This window comes from Cryptomeria japonica, unplaced genomic scaffold (assembly GCF_030272615.1).
Source record: "Cryptomeria japonica unplaced genomic scaffold, Sugi_1.0 HiC_scaffold_64, whole genome shotgun sequence".
Lineage (NCBI taxonomy): Eukaryota > Viridiplantae > Streptophyta > Pinopsida > Cupressales > Cupressaceae > Cryptomeria > Cryptomeria japonica.
The window spans coordinates 65,001-85,000 of record NW_026728886.1 but is presented as its reverse complement, the minus strand read 5'-3'; the positions used below and the strand labels follow the sequence as shown (position 1 = coordinate 85,000).

General features: G+C 60.5%; 2 non-coding genes across 2 annotated transcripts; both read left to right on the top strand.

The window, feature by feature from the left end:
- The first annotated feature begins 12,660 nt into the window (after nt 1-12,660).
- On the top strand, nt 12,661-12,779 carry LOC131863478 (5S ribosomal RNA). The gene has a single exon (XR_009362379.1). It is a non-coding gene; the product is annotated as a 5S ribosomal RNA (ribosomal RNA).
- A 5,915-nt stretch (nt 12,780-18,694) lies between these two features.
- LOC131863467 (5S ribosomal RNA) lies at nt 18,695-18,813 on the top strand. Its single transcript, XR_009362368.1, has one exon. It is a non-coding gene; the product is annotated as a 5S ribosomal RNA (ribosomal RNA).
- The last annotated feature ends 1,187 nt before the right edge of the window (nt 18,814-20,000 follow it).

Sequence of the window (20,000 nt, the reverse complement as noted above, 5' to 3'; positions counted from 1 at the left end):
TAGACGCCAACGAGCCCGCGCATAGCAATCGAGGTGTAAAAAGGGCGTTGAAGGCAGGAAGCCTGGACGAAAGAGGCTACGAGGTCACCTCGAAGCGGTCTAAGAATCGGGCGCACTTGGGGCGACTACCAGTGCCAACCCCTTATCCCGCGGTGCGTCCGACACACAGAAATTTCCAAGGCGGCCAAGGAGCCTCCCCGCATAGCAATCGGGGTGTGAGGTTACGGATGCAGCATTGATAGCAATCGAGGTGGGAGGCGAAGGATGCAGAAGTGAGAGCCGAGGGATGTAGCAGAGATAGCAATCGGGGTGTGTGATGCAGAAGAGATAGCAATCGAGGTGTGCGGTGGGAAGGGCCCAGCAGCCAGAATGCATGAAGCGACGGATGAAGCAGTGATGACAACCGGGCTGTGAGGAGAGGAGGGATGCAGCCAAGAAAGCAATCAGGGCTCGAGGCAAGGGATGCATCAAGGATAGCAATCATGTTGTGAGGCGAGATTCCAAAGGCTAAACGTGAGAGGCTGCAGGGTCGACTCAGAGAGGTCTATGCATGTGAGAGGCTGAAAGCAAGGTCAACTCGGAGCGGTCTATGCATCGGGCGCGCTTGGGGCGACTACCAGTGCCAACCCCTTATCCCGCGACGCGTCCGACAAAGAGAACGTTCCAAGGCGGCAGAGGAGGTTACCAGCCGAAGGATGCAGTAGCAATAACAGGTATAGTTCCGCGGCGGCCGAGAAGACTCACCGCATAGGAATCGGGATGCGAGGCGAGGGATGCGGCGGGAAGGCCCCGACGGCTAAACGGAAGAGGCTGCAGGGCCGCCTCGGAATGGTCCAAGCATCGGACGCGATTGGGACGACTACCAGTGCCAACCCCTTATCCCGCGATGCGTCCGATACACAGATAGTTCCAAGGCGGCCGAGGAGCCTCACCGCATATCAATCGGGGTGCGAGGCGAGGGATGGGGCGGGAAGGCCCCAACGGCTAGACGGAAGAGGCTTCAGGGCCACCTCGGAATGCTCCAAGCATCGGACGCGCTTGGGGCGACTACCAGTGCCAACCCCTTATCCCGCGATGCGTCCGATACACAGATGGTTCCAAGGCGGCCGAGGAGCCTCACCGCATAGCAATCGGGGGTGCGAGGCGAGGGATGGGGCGGGAAGGCCCCAACGGCTAGACGGAAGAGGCTTCAGGGCCGCCTCGGAATGGTCCAAGCATCGGACGCGCTTGGGGCGACTACCAGTGACAACCCCTCATCCCGCGATGCGTCCGATACGAAGATGGTTCCAAGGCGGCCGAGGAGCCTCACCGCATAGCAATCGGGGTGCGAGGTGGGGGATGCGGCGAGATGGCCCCAACGGCTAGACGGAAGAGGCCACAGGGCCGCGTCGGAATAGTCCAAGCATCGGACGCGCTTGGGGCGACTACCAGTGACAACCCCTTATCCCGCGATGCGTCCGATACGAAGATAGTTCCAAGGCGGCCGAGGAGCCTCACCGCATAGCAATCCGGGTGCGAGGTGGGGGATGCGGCGAGATGGCCCCAACGGCTAGACGGAAGAGGCTGCAGGGCCGCCTCGGAATAGTCCAAGCATCGGACGCGCTTGGGGCGACTACCAGTGACAACCCCTTATCCCGCGATGCTTCCGATACGAAGACAGTTCCAAGGCGGCCGAGGAGCCTCACCGCATAGCAATGGGGGTGCGAGGTGAGGGATGCGGCGAGATGGCCCCAACGGCTAGACGGAAGAGGCCACAGGGCCGCCTCGGAATAGTCCAAGCATCGGACGCGCTTGGGGCGACTACCAGTGACAACCCCTTATCCCGCGATGCATCCGATACGAAGATAGTTCCCAGGCGGCCGAGGAGCCTCACCGCATAGCAATCGGGGTGCGAGGCGAGGGATGCGGCGAGATGGCCCCAAAGGGTAGACGGAAGAGGCTGCGGGGCCGCCTCGGAATAGTCCAAGCATCGAACGCGCTTGGGGCGACTACCACTGCCAACCCCTTATCCCGCGATGCGTCCGATACACAGATAGTTCCGAGGCGGCCGAGGAGCTGGGGGATGCGGCGAGATGGCCCCAACGGCTAGACGGAAGAGGCTGCAGGGCCGCCTCGGAATAGTCCAAGCATCGGACGCGCTTGGGGCGACTACCAGTGACAACCCCTTATCCCGCGATGCGTCCGATACACAGATAGTTCCGAGGCGGCCAAGGAGCCTCACCGCATAGCAATCGTGGTGCGAGGTGGGGGATGCAGCGAGATGGCCCCAACGGCTAGACGGAAGAGGCTGCAGGGCCGCCTCGGAATGGTCCAAGCATCGGACGCGCTTGGGGCGACTACCACTGCCAACCCCTTATCCCGCGATGCGTCCGATACACAGATAGTTCCAAGGCGGCCGAGGAGCCTCACCGAATAGCAATCGGGGTGCGAGGCGAGGGATGCGGCGAGAAAGCCCCAACGGCTAGAGGGAAGAGGCTTCAGGTCCGCCTCGGAATGGTCCAAGCATCGGACGCGCTTGGGGCGACTACCAGTGACAACCCCTTATCCCGCGACGCGTCCGATACACAGATAGTTCCAAGGCGGCCGAGGAGCCTCACCGCATAGCAATCGGGGTGCGAGGCGAGGGATGCGGCGAGAAGGACCCAACGGCTAGACGGAAGAGGCTTCAGGGCCGCCTCGGAATGGTCCAAGCATCGGACGCGCTTGGGGCGACTACCAGTGACAACCCCTTATCCCGCGACGCGTCCGATACACAGATAGTTCCAAGGCGGCCGAGGAGCCTCACCGCATAGCAATCGGGGTGCGAGGCGAGGGATGCGGCGAGAAGGACCCAACGGCTAGACGGAAGAGGCTTCAGGTCCGCCTCGGAATGGTCCAAGCATCGGACGCGCTTGGGGCGACTACCAGTGACAACCCCTTATCCCGCGACGCGTCCGATACACAGATAGTTCCAAGGCGGCCGAGGAGCCTCACCGCATAGCAATCGGGGTGCGAGGCGAGGGATGCGGCGAGAAGGACCCAACGGCTAGACGGAAGAGGCTTCAGGGCCGCCTCGGAATGGTCCAAGCATCGGACGCGCTTGGGGCGACTACCAGTGACAACCCCTTATCCCGCGATGCGTCCGATACACAGATAGTTCCAAGGCGGCCGAGGAGCCTCACCGCATAGCAATCGGGGTGCGAGGCGAGGGATGCGGCGAGAAGGACCCAACGGCTAGACGGAAGAGGCTTCAGGGCCGCCTCGGAATGGTCCAAGCATCGGACGCGCTTGGGGCGACTACCAGTGACAACCCCTTATCCCGCGACGCGTCCGATACACAGATAGTTCCAAGGCGGCCGAGGAGCCTCACCGCATAGCAATCGGGGTGCGAGGCGAGGGATGCGGCAAGAAGGACCCAACGGCTAGACGGAAGAGGCTTCAGGGCCGCCTCGGAATGGTCCAAGCATCGGACGCGCTTGGGGCGACTACCAGTGACAACCCCTTATCCCGCGACGCGTCCGATACACAGATAGTTCCAAGGCGGCCGAGGAGCCTCACCGCATAGCAATCGGGGTGCGAGGCGAGGGATGCGGCGAGAAGGACCCAACGGCTAGACGGAAGAGGCTTCAGGTCCGCCTCGGAATGGTCCAAGCATCGGACGCGCTTGGGGCGACTACCAGTGACAACCCCTTATCCCGCGACGCGTCCGATACACAGATAGTTCCAAGGCGGCCGAGGAGCCTCACCGCATAGCAATCGGGGTGCGAGGCGAGGGATGCGGCGAGAAGGACCCAACGGCTAGACGGAAGAGGCTTCAGGGCCGCCTCGGAATGGTCCAAGCATCGGACGCGCTTGGGGCGACTACCAGTGACAACCCCTTATCCCGCGACGCGTCCGATACACAGATAGTTCCAAGGCGGCCGAGGAGCCTCACCGCATAGCAATCGGGGTGCGAGGCGAGGGATGCGGCGAGAAGGACCCAACGGCTAGACGGAAGAGGCTTCAGGGCCGCCTCGGAATGGTCCAAGCATCGGACGCGCTTGGGGCGACTACCAGTGACAACCCCTTATCCCGCGATGCGTCCGATACACAGATAGTTCCAAGGCGGCCGAGGAGCCTCACCGCATAGCAATCGGGGTGCGAGGCGAGGGATGCGGCGAGAAGGACCCAACGGCTAGACGGAAGAGGCTTCAGGGCCGCCTCGGAATGGTCCAAGCATCGGACGCGCTTGGGGCGACTACCAGTGACAACCCCTTATCCCGCGACGCGTCCGATACACAGATAGTTCCAAGGCGGCCGAGGAGCCTCACCGCATAGCAATCGGGGTGCGAGGCGAGGGATGCGGCGAGAAGGACCCAACGGCTAGACGGAAGAGGCTTCAGGGCCGCCTCGGAATGGTCCAAGCATCGGACGCGCTTGGGGCGACTACCAGTGACAACCCCTTATCCCGCGACGCGTCCGATACACAGATAGTTCCAAGGCGGCCGAGGAGCCTCACCGCATAGCAATCGGGGTGCGAGGCGAGGGATGCGGCGAGAAGGACCCAACGGCTAGACGGAAGAGGCTTCAGGGCCGCCTCGGAATGGTCCAAGCATCGGACGCGCTTGGGGCGACTACCAGTGACAACCCCTTATCCCGCGACGCGTCCGATACACAGATAGTTCCAAGGCGGCCGAGGAGCCTCACCGCATAGCAATCGGGGTGCGAGGCGAGGGATGCGGCGAGAAGGACCCAACGGCTAGACGGAAGAGGCTTCAGGGCCGCCTGGGAATGGTCCATGCATCGCACGCGCTTGGGGCGACTACCAGTGACAACCCCTTATCCCGCGACGCGTCCGATACACAGATAGTTCCAAGGCGGCCGAGGAGCCTCACCGCATAGCAATCGGGGTGCGAGGCGAGGGATGCGGCGAGAAGGACCCAACGGCTAGACGGAAGAGGCTTCAGGGCCGCCTCGGAATGGTCCAAGCATCGGACGCGCTTGGGGCGACTACCAGTGACAACCCCTTATCCCGCGACGCGTCCGATACACAGATAGTTCCAAGGCGGCCGAGGAGCCTCACCGCATAGCAATCGGGGTGCGAGTCGAGGGATGCGGCGAGAAGGACCCAACGGCTAGACGGAAGAGGCTTCAGGGCCGCCTCGGAATGGTCCAAGCATCGGACGCGCTTGGGGCGACTACCAGTGACAACCCCTTATCCCGCGATGCGTCTGATACACAGATAGTTCCAAGGCGGCCGAGGAGCCTCACCGCATAGCAATCGGGGTGCGAGGCAAGGGATGCGGCGAGAAGGACCCAACGGCTAGACGGAAGAGGCTTCAGGGCCGCCTCGGAATGGTCCAAGCATCGGACGCGCTTGGGGCGACTACCGTTGCCAACCCCTTATCCCGCGATGCGTCTGATACACAAATAGTTCCGAGGCGGCCGAGGAGCCTCACCGCATAGCAATCGGGTTGCGAGGCAGATTATTGGGAAGGGAACCCCCTGGGATGCGGCTCAAGCAGTGCCCAAAGGGACTGGAATGCGGAATCACATCGAGAGACCCAAATGCTATACGAGGGCTCAAATCGAATTATCGATTTGGCCACGACATGGACGCATCGGAACGACTACCTTTGCCGAACCACTCGCAATTGCATCCATACCGAAACCAATAGACATTTCCGTTAGAGCCCTCGCATAGCATTCGGGAATCTCGCATGCCCCTCTAAATCGACCAATGCTGGCGCTCAACGAAAATCCGAGCGCTACCACCGTTCGAGCGCCAGCATTGGTCGAGTTAGAGGGGCACGGGGGAGAATGCTCCAGTCAACACCTCCCCTATATAAGTTATTTGTCCGATTCTCGCACAACCGTAGTCTGCCTCGTCGAATCAAACAACGGTCCCAGATTCCGACTTCCGTTCCGTAGAGACCCAAAAGCTAGATGGAGGCTCGCAAGAAAGAGAGTCGGCGCATAGCAATCGGGTTTCTCGAACGTTTAGGGACCGAGCTCACTTGCGGATAGGGCAAAATCCGCCAAGCAACCCAAAAGCTAGACGGGGGCTCGAATCGAATCGCCTAGGCGGCCACAACAACGACGTGTTGGATCGACTACCAGTGCCAAACCATTCAGCAAGACTAGTCTGTGTCGAGGCCGGATAGAGATTCTCAGAGAGCGCCCGTATAGCATTTAGGAGACCTGCCGCGTCCCTCACACTCGACAAATGGTGGTGCACGTTTATAAATCCGAGCGATCCCAACCCTTTCAAGCACCAACATCGGTCGAGATAGAGGGGCACGGAGGGGGCTGCGTGAGACAACACAGTCCCCTATATAAGTTATTTGTCCGATTCTCACACATCCGAAGAATGGTCATCAAATCGGACAACAGCCCAAACTTCCGACTTCCGTCCCAGAAAGCCCAAGAGCTATCTAAAACGTTCATGGCCGGAACTCGATCGCGGCTATACCAGTCCGCCAAGCAACCCAAAAGCTAGACTGGAGCTCTAGTCGAATCACCTCTGTGGCCATTGCAAGGACGTGTTGGAGCGACTACCATTGCCGAACCATTCCGCAGGTCGAGTCCATACCAAGGCCGCATAGAGATTCACGATGAGCTCCTGCATAGCAATCAGGAGACTTGCCGTGTCCATCACAATCGATAAATCCTGGTGCAAGATTTTTGCATCCGAGCGCTCCAACCAGTCGAGCACCAGCATCAATCGACATAAACGGGCACGGGGGGAGGATGCTCGAGAACACTACCTCCCCTATATAAGTTATTTGTCCGATTCTCAAGCAGCCGAAGTCTGGTCATCGAATCGGGTCAAAGACCACAACTTCCGACTTTACCCACAATGCAAGTCATCGAATCGAACATCGGCCCCCGAGTCGGACTCCATGCGTATGTCAGGTCATCGGACCCAAATTCCGCCTTCCTGCGCATGGCGGGCCATCAATATCAACTCGGTCATCGGACCCAAACTCCGCCTTTCTGCGCATGGCACGCCTTCAAATCGGTCATCGGACCCAAATTCCGCCTTCCTGTGCATGGCGGGCCATCAACATCAACTCGGTCATCGGACCCAAATTCCGCCTTTCTGCGCATGGCACGCCATCAACTCGGTCATCGGACCCAAATTCCGCCTTCCTGCGCATGGCAGGTCATCGGACACAAATTCAGACCTCGCCAATATGCCTACGTATCGAATCGGTCATCGGACCCAACTTCCGACTTCATCCATACTGTAGGGTCTTTGAGGTTGGCGCGGTGCGCTCAACCCGGGGAGTCGACCCATCGAAGCATACACCTCCCCTATATAAGCTATTTGTCCGATTCCCACACCTGTGTAGTTTGCACCTCTGACCAGGACATCGACCCCAACTTCCGAACTCGACTGCAACGACGGCACCAGCGCCTTGGTGCGCACCTTGCGACGCACAGTCCCAACATTCGCCTTCCTGCACATGGCAGGTCATCGGACCCAAATTCCGACCTCGCGAGTATGCCTACATATCGAATCGGTCATCGGACACAACTTCCGACTTCATCCATACCGTAGGGTCTTTGAGGTTGGCGCGGTGCGCTCAACCCGGGGAGTCGACCCAACGAAGCATACACCTCCCCTATATAAGCTATTTGTCCGATTCCCACACCTGTGTAGTTTGCACCTCCGATCAGGACATCGACCCCAACTTCCGAACTCGCCTGCAACGACCGAACCAGCGCCTTGGTGCGCACCTTGCAACGCACAGTGCCAACATTCGCCTTCCTGCACATGGCAGGTCATCGGACCCAAATTCCGACCTCGCGAGTATGCCTACATATCGAATCGGTCATCGGACCCAACTTCCGACTTCATCCATACCGTAGGGTCTTTGAGGTTGGCGCGGTGCGCTCAACCCGGGGAGTCGACCCAACGAAGCATACACCTCCCCTATATAAGCTATTTGTCCGATTCCCACACCTGTGTAGCTTGCACCTCCGATCAGGACATCGACCCCAACTTCCGAACTCGACTAAAAAGACCGCACCAGCACCTTGGTGTGCACCTTGCAACGCACAGTGCCAACATTCGCCTTCCTGCACATGGCAGGTCATCGGACCCAAATTCCGACCTCATGAGCATACCTACTAATCGAATCGGTCATCGGACCCAACTTCCGACTTCATCCATACCGTAGGGTCTTTGAGGTTGGCGCGGTGCGCTCAACCTGGGGAGTCGACCCATCGAAGCATACACCTCCCCTATATAAGCTATTTGTCCGATTCCGACACCTGTGTAGTTTGCACCTCCGCTCAGGACATCGACCCCAACTTCCGAACTCGCCTGCAACGACCGAACCAGCGCCTTGGTGCGCACCAAAAGTGCGCACTTTTGGAGGGCACTTTTGTGCGCTCCAAAGGTGCGCACTTTTGGAGGGCACTTTTGTGCGCTCCAAAGGTGCGCACTTTTGGAGGGCACTTTTTGGAGGGCACTTTTGTGCGCTCCAAAGGTGCGCACTTTTGGAGGGCACTTTTTGGAGGGCACTTTTCTGCGCTCCAAAGGTGCGCACTTTTGGAGGGCACTTTTTGGAGGGCACTTTTCTGCGCTCCAAAGGTGCGCACTTTTGGAGGGCACTTTTTGGAGGGCACTTTTCTGCGCTCCAAAGGTGCGCACTTTTGGAGGGCACTTTTTGGAGGGCACTTTTCTGCGCTCCAAAGGTGCGCACTTTTGGAGGGCACTTTTGTGCACTCCAAAGGTGCACACTTTTGGAGGGCACTTTTTGGAGGGCACTTTTCTGCACTCCAAAGGTGCGCACTTTTGGAGGGCACTTTTTGGAGGGCACTTTTGTGCGCTCCAAAGGTGCGCACTTTTGGAGGGCACTTTTTGGAGGGCACTTTTGTGCGCTCCAAAGGTGCGCACTTTTGGAGGGCACTTTTGTGCACTCCAAAGGTGCGCACTTTTGGAGGGCACTTTTCCTGCGCTCCAAAGGTGCACACCTAGGTGAGCACCTTCGACCACACCTTGTAGCACACCAAACTCTGACTTTCGACTTCATCCGCAATGCAGGGTCTTTGAGGTTGGCGCAATGCGCACAACCAGGGGAGTCGACCCATCAAACCCAACACCTCCCCTATATAAGCTATTTGTCTGATTCTCATACATGCGTAGCCTGCAGGAGCAATTAGGACATCGACCCCAACTTTCGGCTTCTAAACGAAAACAAGGTCTTTGAGGTTGGTGTAATGCGAACAACTAGGGGAGTCAACCCATCAAACCCAACACCTCCCCTATATAAGCTATTTGTCTGATTCTCATACATGTGTAGTCTACAGGAGCAATTAGGACATCGACCCCAACTTTTGACTTCTTAACGAAAACAAGGTCTTTGAGGTTGACGTAATGCGCACAACCAGGGGAGTCGACCCATCAAACCCAACACCTCCCCTATATAAGCTATTTGTCCGATTCTCATACATGTGTAGCCTACAGGAGCCATTAGGACATTGACCCCAACTTTTGACTTCTTAACGAAAACAAGGTCTTTGAGGTTGGCGTAATGCGCACAACCAAGGGAGTTGACCCATCAAACCCAACACCTCCCCTATATAAGCTATTTGTCTGATTCTCATACATGTGTAGCCTGCAACAACGATTAGGACATCCACCCCAACTTCTGAATTCGTCTGCGTTGACCGCACCAAAGGTGCATGCCTTGGTGCTCACCAAAATCCGACTTCCGACTTCTTCTGCTATGCGGGGTCTTTGAGGTTGGCGCAGTGCGCACAACCAGGGGAGTCAACCCACCGAATGCAACACCTCCCCTATATAAGCTATTTGTCTGATTCTCATACATGCGTAGACTGCAGCAATGATTAGGACATCCACCCCAACTTTTGACTTCTTAAACAAGACAGGGTCTTTGAAGTTGGTGCAGTGCACACAACCAGGGGAGTCGACCCATCAAACGCAACACCTCCCCTATATAAAGCTATTTGTCCGATTCTCATACGTGTAGTCTGCAGCAGCGATTAGGACATCGACCCCAACTTCCGAATTCGTTTGCATTGACCGCACCAAAGGTGCACGCCTTGGTGTGCACCTTGGAGTGCACTTTGGTGCTCACCTCGGTGCACACTTTGGTGTGCACCTCGGTGTGCACCAAAGGTGCGCACCTTGGAGCGCACCAAAGGTGTACACTTTGGAGCGCACCACATAGGGTCTTTGAGAGGTTGGCGCAGTGCGCACACCAAGGTGGGTGTTGAGGTGCGTGCCGAGGTGGGTGGGTGCTAGGGTGCGCTCCATGGTGGGTGCCAGGGTGGGTGCGTGCTAGGGTGGATTCCAAAGAGGGTCATAGGGTGGGTGCCAAGGTGGGTTGGTGATATAGTGGGTTCAAAGGTGGGTACTAGGGTGGGTTCCAAGGTGGGTCACAAGTTGGGTGCCAGGATGCGTGGGTGTTAGGTTGGGTGCCAAGGTGGGCTCCTGCGTGGGTGGGTGCTAGGGTGGGTTTCAAGGTGGACGCGAGGGCGGGTGCCAAGGTGGGTAACAAGTTGGGTGTTAGGATGGGTGAGTGCTAGAGTGGGTGCCAAGGTGGGTGGGTGCTAAGGTGGATGCCAAGGTGGTTCACAGGGTGGGTGGGTTCTAGGGTGAGTTCCAAGGTGGGTCACAGGTTTAGTGCTAGGGTGCGTGTCAAGGCGGGTGTCGAGGTGCCTGGGTGCTAGGGTGTGGATGCCAATGTGGGTCATAGGGTGGGTACTAGGGTGGGCTGCAATGTGGGTGCCAAGGTGGGTAACATGCTCGGTTGGTTCTAAATTGGGTGTCAGGGTGGGTGTGCACCCACCTTGCCCGAGGTGGGTGCCAAGGTGCCAGTGTGGGTGGGTGCTAAGGTGGATGCCAAGGTGGGTGAGAAGGTGGGTGATAGGTTGAGTGGTAGGATGGGTGGGTGCCAAGATGGGTCACAGGGTGGGTGCAAGGGTGGGTAGGTGCTAGGGTTGGTGTCAGGGTGGGTGGGTGCTAGGTTGGGTTCCAAGGTGGGTGCGAGGGTGAGTGTCAAGGTGGGTCACAGGTTAGGTGCTAGGATGGGTGAGTGCTAGGGTGCAAAGGTGCCAGAATGGGTGCTAGGATGGGTCGATGCTAGGGTGAGTGGCAAGGTGGGTCCACAAGTGTCAAGGTGGGTGCCGAGGTGGGTGCCAACTTGGGTTCCAAGGTGGGTGCCAAGTGGGCGACTGCTATGGTGGATGCCAAGGTGGGTCACGGGGTGGGTGCCAAGTTGCTAGGTTGTGTTCCAAGGTGGGTGCCAACGTGGCTGCTAGGGTGCGTGGGTTAAAGGGTGTGTCACAACGTGGGTGCCAGGATGGGTGCGCACCCACACTGGCCAAGACGGGTGCAAGGTTGGGTTCCAAGCCCGGTCACAGGCTGGGTGCTAGGATGGGTGGGTGCCAAGGTGGGCACCAGGGTGGGTGCACCCACCCTGGCCAAGGTGGGTCACGGGGTGGGTCCTAGGGTGGGTAACAGGGTGGGTACTAAGGTGCGTGCCAAGGTGGGTCATGGGGTGGGTGCCAAGGTGGGCACCAGGGTGGGTGTGCACCAACCCTAGCCAGGGTAGGTCACGGGGTGGTTGTCGGGGTGGGCGTCAAGGAGCCAAGGTGGGTGGCAAGTAGCCAAGTTGCGTGCCAAGGTGGGTGTCGGGGTGGGTGCCAAGGATCCAAGGTGGGTGCCAAGGAACCAAGGTGGGTGTCTGGGTGGGTGCCGAGGTGGGAGCCAGGGTGGGTCCCAAGGTGAGTGCAAAGGTGGGTGCCAGGGTCAAGGTGAGTGCCAATGTGGGTTCCAAGGTGCCAGGGTCAGGGTGAGTGCCAATGTGGGTTCAAAGGTGCTAAGTTGGGTGCGAGGTTGGGTGCGAGGGTGGGTGGGTGCCAAGGTGTGCTAGGTGGAAGCCCGGGTGGGTCGGCATCCCATGGGTGTCGAGTTGGGTGCCTGATGGGTGCTTCTTGTCAAGTTTTAGTCGTCGGGACTCATTTCGAGCCTTAGAGGTCGTTTCTTGTCCGGTTGCCCTGTCTTCGACCTGGGAACCCAATTTTGGTCCTCGGGTCCCATTTTTTTTTGTCTCGCATCCCACTTTTGGCCTGTGGCCTTTTCGGGGTCGATTCTCGTTTTGGGCATCAGAGCATGTTTCTTCTCCTAAAACCCAATATTTGTTTATTAAGTCTCGGAACACATTTTTGTTCTCGTGGACCCATCATGGGTCTTGGAACGCATTTGTGGTCCTTGGGTCCCATTTTGCATCCCGAAACTTGTGTTTTGGTGCTTGATCCCTATTTTGGGTGCCCACCTTGCACCAAGTGCGCACCCGGGGCAAACCGAGCGCCTTGGTGCACCGGGGCAAGATCGAGCGTGCACCCGAGGCGCCCCGAACATGCACCAAGGTGCACTCGGCCCACATGTGAGCGCAGGTCGTTGCGCCCGAGGTGGTGTGTGGGCACCGCGTTGCAGACGGGACACTGCACGCACACGACGCCCCGTCCAGGTGCACGCACGTAGGCCGGGCCGGGTGCACACCCGACGCCCTAGCAAGGTGCGCGCACCCGGGCAGGGCTCACACTTGGCGAACGGGGCGCACTTCGCGAGGGAGGGTGTGCACCTCGACGGGGGTGGGTGGCCGGGGTGGATTCGCACGTGGGTCGCGGTTTGCTAAGTACACACTGCGACAAGCTCATAACGGGTGCGATCATACCAGCGTTAGTGCACCGGATCCCATCAGAACTCCGCAGTTAAGCGCGCTTGGGCCGGAGTAGTACTGGGATGGGTGACCTCCCGGGAAGTCCCGGTGTTGCACCCTTTCTTAGTTTTTCGCCGGGCGTCGCAATGCTATTTGAATAAACCTTTTGCCCGTTTGCGTTCTCGTCGGGGCCGGGCCGGGCCGGGGTGCGCTGCCCGCACTACCGCAGCGCGCGGGGGCGACACCGAGCGCGCACCCGAGGCGCCCCGAGCACACAGGCCACGGTGCAACCCGGGCGTTGTGCGCGCACCCCGGTGCGCCCGAGGTGCTGCGCGCGCACCCAGGTGAAATCGGTGTGCACCTCGGCCAGTGCGCGCTCGGTCGAGTCGCGCACGTTGGCCAAGGTGCACGGTGATGTTTCTTACTCTAAGGTTCCGCACCAGACGCCCGGGACAGGTGAGCGAAGCTGGGCGGGGCCGGGTGCGCGGCCGGGGCAGGTGCACGCAGCTGGAGAGAGCTTTGGAGCACACCAGAGGTGCGCACCTTGGAGCACACTTCGGAGCGCACCAATGATGCGCTCCATTCAAAAGTTTCCTGAAAAGGCAAAAAAAGTTGAGATTATAGAATTTCCCACTTGAGAGATTGTAAAAAAAAAAAATTTAAAATGAAGGAAACGCGGGTGCCAAGGTGTGCGCGCCCGGGTGCGCAGCCCAGCCAAGGTGTGCGCACCAAGGCGCCCACCCTGGCGAAGGTGCACGCAAGGTGCGCACCCGAGGCAAACCGGACAATTAACCCAACTTTCGACTTCGCGCGCACCTGCGCACCTTGGAGCGCACTTCGGAGCGCTCCTTGGTGCGCACCAATCTTGGGCACCTCGGAGTGCACCATGGCGCCCACCAAGGTGCGCACCCGGGGCAAACCGAGCTCCGACTTCGTGCGCACCTTGGAGCGCACGAAAGGTGCGCACCATGGCGCCCACCAAGGTGCGCAGCCCAGCCAAGGCGTGCGCATCAAGGTGCGCACCCTGGCGAAGGTGCGCACCCGGGGCAAACCGAGCTCCGACTTCGTGCGCACCTTGGAGCGCACAAAGGGTGCGCAACCCAGCCAAGGTGTGCGCACCCCGGGCAAACCGAGCTCCGAATCGTGCGCACCTTGGAGCACACTTCGGAGCCCTCCTTGGTGCGCACCGATGTTGCGCACCTCGGAGCGCACCCGGGGAAAACAATGCAATTAACCCGACTTTCGACTTCGTGGGCACCTCGGAGCGCTCTCGGGTTCGCACCTCGGAGCACACCGAGGTGCGCACCTTTGATGCGCTGCCTTCACCAATTTCCAGAAAAGGCAAGAAAACATTGAGAAGGTGTGCGCACCGAGGTGCCCACCCTGGCGAAGGTGCACGCGAGGTGCGCACCCGGGGCAAACCGGGCTCCGACTTCGTGCACGCCATGCTGCGCACCTTGGAGGGCCATGGTGCGCACCTTGGAGCACACTTCGGAGCGCTCAATGGTGCCCAACCCAGCCAAGGTGCCCACCGCGGCGAAGGTGCACGCGAGGTGCGCACCCGGGGCAAACCGGGCTCCGACTTCGTGCACGCCGCACCTTGGAGCACACTTCGGAGCGCTCCTTGGTGCGCACCAGGGCGCGCAACCCAGCCGAGGTGCCCACCCCGGCGAAGGTGCACGCGGGGTGCGCACCCGGGGCAAACCGGGCTCCGACTTCGTGCACGCCATGGTGCCCACCGCGCCAAGGTGCACGCGAGGTGCGCACCCGGGGCAAACCGGGCTCCGACTTCGTGCACGCCGCACCTTGGAGCACACTTCGGAGCGCTCCTTGGTGCGCACCAGGGCGCGCAACCCAGCCGAGGTGCCCACCCCGGCGAAGGTGCACGCGAGGTGCGCACCCGGGGCAAACCGGGCTCCGACTTCGTGCACGCCATGGTGCCCACCGCGGCGAAGGTGCACGCGAGGTGCGCACCCGGGGCAAACCGGGCTCCGACTTCGTGCACGCCGCACCTTGGAGCACACTTCGGAGCGCTCCTTGGTGCGCACCATGGTGCCCACCAGGGCGCGCAACCCCGCCGAAGGTGCACGCGAGGTGCGCACCCGGGGCAAACCGGGCTCCGACTTCGTGCACGCCGCACCTTGGAGCACACTTCGGAGCGCTCCTTGGTGCGCACCAGGGCGCGCAACCCCGCCGAAGGTGCACGCGAGGTGCGCACCCGGGGCAAACCGGGCTCCGACTTCGTGCACGCCATGGTGCGCACCAGGGTGCCCACCGCGGCGAAGGTGCGCACCCGGGGCAAACCGGGCTCCGACTTCGTGCACGCCGCACCTTGGAGCACACTTCGGAGCGCTCCTTGGTGCGCACCAGGGCGCGCAACCCAGCCGAGGTGCCCACCCCGGCGAAGGTGCACGCGAGGTGCGCACCCGGGGCAAACCGGGCTCCGACTTCGTGCACGCCATGGTGCCCACCGCGGCGAAGGTGCGCACCCGGGGCAAACCGGGCTAGGACTTCGTGCACGCCGCACCTTGGAGCACACTTTGGAGCGCTCCTTGGTGCGCACCATGGTGCCCACCAGGCCGCGCAACCCAGCCAAGGTGTGCGCACCAAGGTGCACGCGAGGTGCGCACCCGGGGCAAACCGGGGTCCGGCTTCGTGCACGCCGCACCTTGGAGCACACATCGGGGCGCTCCCGGGTTCGCACCGGCGTTGCGCACCGTGGTGGGCACCTCGGAGCGCACCGTGGTGGGCACCTCGGAGCACACCAAGGTGGGCAGCGAGGTGCGCACCTTTGATGCGATGCCTTCACTAATTTCCATAAAAGGCAAAAAAAAACGAGATTTTAAAATTTCCGTTTTGAAAGATAGTGAGAAAAAGGGAATGCTGGTGCCATCTTGAGCCCGCCCTGGTGCGCAGCCCAGCCAAGGTGTGCGCACCAAGGTGCCCACCCTGGCGAAGGTGCGCGCCCGGGCAATTAACCCAACTTCCAACTTCGCGCGCGCCAGGGTGGGAGCGCACCCAACAACCGGGCCTGGGAAGAGCCAATGCGAGAAACCCCACCAAACGCTCTGACAAAAAAAGAGGGGGCGCTCCAGTAACCCCGCTTCGGAGCGCACCCTGGGCAAACCCAGCCAGGGTGCCCACCCCGGCCAAGGTGCAGGCGAGGTGCGCACCCGGGGCAAACCGGGCTCCGACAACGTGCACGCCGCACCTTGGAGCACACTTCGTAGCGCTCCCGGGTGCGCACCTCAGAGCACACCAAGGTGGGCAGCGAGGTGCGCACCTTTGATGCGCTGCCTTCACTAATTTCCAGAAAAGGCAAAAAAAAGAGGAGATTTTAAAATTTCCGTTTTGAAAGATAGTGAAAAAAACGGAACGCGGGTGCCATCTTGAGCCCGCCCTGGTGCACAGCCCAGGTAAGGTGCCCACCCTGGCAAAGGTGCGCACCCGGGCAATTAACCCTACTTCCGACTTCGTGCGCGCCAGGGTGGCAACCGGGCCTGGGAAGAGCCAATGCGAGAAACCCCACCAAACGCTCCGACAAAAAAAGAGGCGGCGCTCCAATAACCCCGCTTCGGAGCGCAGCCGGGGCAAACCCAGCCAAGGTGCCCACCCCGACGAAGGTGCACGCGAGGTGCGCACCCGGGGCAAACCGGGCTCCGACAACGTGCACGCAGCACCTTGGAGCACACTTCGAAGCACTCCCGGGTGCCCACCGGCGTTGCGCACCGTGGTGGGCAGCGAGGTGCGCACCTTTGATGCGCTGCCTTCACTAATTTCCAGAAAAGGCAAAAAAAAATGAGATTTTAAAATTTCCGTTTTGAAAGATAGTGAAAAAAACGGAACGCGGGTGCCATCTTGAGCCCGCCCTGGTGCGCAGCCCAGGCAAGGCATGCGCACCAAGGTGCCCACCCGCGGTGCACGCCCGGGGCAAACCGGGCTCCGACTTCGTGCAGGCCGCACCTTGGAGCACACTTCGGAGCGCTCCTTGGTGCGCACCATGGTGCCCACCAGGGCGCACCCGGGGCAAACCGGGCTCCGACTTCGTGCACGCCGCACCTTGGAGCACACATCGGAGCGCTCCCAGGTTCGCACCAGCGTTGCGCACCTTTGATGCGCTGCCTTCACTAATTTCCAGAAAAGGCAAAAAAAAACGATATTTTAAAATTTCCGTTCTGAAAGATAGTGAAAAAAACGGAACGCGGGTGCCATCTTGAGCCCTTCCTGGTGCGCAGCCCAGGCAAGTTGTGCGCACCAAGGTGCCCACCCTGGCGGAGGTGCGCGCCCGGGGCAAACCGGGCTCCGACTTCGTGCACTGCATGGTGCCCACCAAGGCGCGCAACCCAGCCAAGGTGCCCACCGCAGCGAAGGTGCACGCGAGGTGCGCACCCGAGGTGCACACCCGGGGCAAACCGAGCTCCGACTTCGTGCACGCCGCACCTTGGAGCACACTTCAGAGCGCTCCTTGGTGCGCACCAGGGCGCGCAACCCAGCCAAGGTGCTCACCCCGGCGAAGGTGCACGCGAGGTGCGCACCCGGGGCAAGCCGGGCTCGGACTTCGTGCACGCCGCACCTTGGAGCACACATCGGAGCGCTCCCGGGTTCGCACCAGCATTGCGCACCTTTGATGCGCTGCCTTCACTAATTTCCAGAAAAGGCAAAAAAAAAAAAAAAACGAGATTTTAAAATTTCCGTTTTGAAAGATAGTGAAAAAAACGGAACGCGGGTGCCATCTTGAGCCCGCCCTGGTGTGCAGCCCAGGCAAGTTGTGCGCACCAAGGCACCCACCCTGGCCAAGGTGGGTCACGGGGTGGGTCCTAGGGTGGGTAACGGGGTGGGTACTAAGGTGCGTGCCAAGGTGGGTCATGGGGTGGGTGCCAAGGTGGGCACCAGGGTGGGTGTGCACCAACCCTAGCCAGGGTAGGTCACGGGGTGGTTGTCGGGGTGGGCGTCAAGGAGCCAAGGTGGGTGGCAAGTAGCCAAGTTGCGTGCCAAGGTGGGTGTCGGGGTGGGTGCCAAGGATCCAAGGTGGGTGCCAAGGAACCAAGGTGGGTGTCTGGGTGGGTGCCGAGGTGGGAGCCAGGGTGGGTCCCAAGGTGAGTGCAAAGGTGGGTGCCAGGGTCAAGGTGAGTGCCAATGTGGGTTCCAAGGTGCCAGGGTCAGGGTGAGTGCCAATGTGGGTTCAAAGGTGCTAAGTTGGGTGCGAGGTTGGGTGCGAGGGTGGGTGGGTGCCAAGGTGTGCTAGGTGGAAGCCCGGGTGGGTCGGCATCCCATGGGTGTCGAGTTGGGTGCCTGATGGGTGCTTCTTGTCAAGTTTTAGTCGTCGGGACTCATTTCGAGCCTTAGAGGTCGTTTCTTGTCCGGTTGCCCTGTCTTCGACCTGGGAACCCAATTTTGGTCCTCGGGTCCCATTTTTTTTTGTCTCGCATCCCACTTTTGGCCTGTGGCCTTTTCGGGGTCGATTCTCGTTTTGGGCATCAGAGCATGTTTCTTCTCCTAAAACCCAATATTTGTTTATTAAGTCTCGGAACACATTTTTGTTCTCGTGGACCCATCATGGGTCTTGGAACGCATTTGTGGTCCTTGGGTCCCATTTTGCATCCCGAAACTTGTGTTTTGGTGCTTGATCCCTATTTTGGGTGCCCACCTTGCACCAAGTGCGCACCCGGGGCAAACCGAGCGCCTTGGTGCACCGGGGCAAGATCGAGCGTGCACCCGAGGCGCCCCGAACATGCACCAAGGTGCACTCGGCCCACATGTGAGCGCAGGTCGTTGCGCCCGAGGTGGTGTGTGGGCACCGCGTTGCAGACGGGACACTGCACGCACACGACGCCCCGTCCAGGTGCACGCACGTAGGCCGGGCCGGGTGCACACCCGACGCCCTAGCAAGGTGCGCGCACCCGGGCAGGGCTCACACTTGGCGAACGGGGCGCACTTCGCGAGGGAGGGTGTGCACCTCGACGGGGGTGGGTGGCCGGGGTGGATTCGCACGTGGGTCGCGGTTTGCTAAGTACACACTGCGACAAGCTCATAACGGGTGCGATCATACCAGCGTTAGTGCACCGGATCCCATCAGAACTCCGCAGTTAAGCGCGCTTGGGCCGGAGTAGTACTGGGATGGGTGACCTCCCGGGAAGTCCCGGTGTTGCACCCTTTTTTAGTTTTTCGCCGGGCGTCGCAATGCTATTTGAATAAACCTTTTGCCCGTTTGCGTTCTCGTCGGGGCCGGGCCGGGCCGGGGTGCGCTGCCCGCACTACCGCGCGCGCGGGGGCGACACCGAGCGCGCACCCGAGGCGCCCCGAGCACACAGGCCACGGTGCAACCCGGGCGTTGTGCGCGCACCCCGGTGCGCCCGAGGTGCTGCGCGCGCACCCAGGTGAAATCGGTGTGCACCTCGGCCAGTGCGCGCTCGGTCGAGTCGCGCACGTTGGCCAAGGTGCACGGTGATGTTTCTTACTCTAAGGTTCCGCACCAGACGCCCGGGACAGGTGAGCGAAGCTGGGCGGGGCCGGGTGCGCGGCCGGGGCAGGTGCACGCAGCTAGAGAGAGCTTTGGAGCACACCAGAGGTGCGCACCTTGGAGCACACTTCGGAGCGCACCAATGATGCGCTCCATTCAAAAGTTTCCTGAAAAGGCAAAAAAAGTTGAGATTATAGAATTTCCCACTTGAGAGATTGTAAAAAAAAAAAATTTAAAATGAAGGAAACGCGGGTGCCAAGGTGTGCGCGCCCGGGTGCGCAGCCCAGCCAAGGTGTGCGCACCAAGGCGCCCACCCTGGCGAAGGTGCACGCAAGGTGCGCACCCGAGGCAAACCGGACAATTAACCCAACTTTCGACTTCGCGCGCACCTGCGCACCTTGGAGCGCACTTCGGAGCGCTCCTTGGTGCGCACCAATCTTGGGCACCTCGGAGTGCACCATGGCGCCCACCAAGGTGCGCACCCGGGGCAAACCGAGCTCCGACTTCGTGCGCACCTTGGAGCGCACGAAAGGTGCGCACCATGGCGCCCACCAAGGTGCGCAGCCCAGCCAAGGCGTGCGCATCAAGGTGCGCACCCTGGCGAAGGTGCGCACCCGGGGCAAACCGAGCTCCGACTTCGTGCGCACCTTGGAGCGCACAAAGGGTGCGCAACCCAGCCAAGGTGTGCGCACCCCGGGCAAACCGAGCTCCGAATCGTGCGCACCTTGGAGCACACTTCGGAGCCCTCCTTGGTGCGCACCGATGTTGCGCACCTCGGAGCGCACCCGGGGAAAACAATGCAATTAACCCGACTTTCGACTTCGTGGGCACCTCGGAGCGCTCTCGGGTTCGCACCTCGGAGCACACCGAGGTGCGCACCT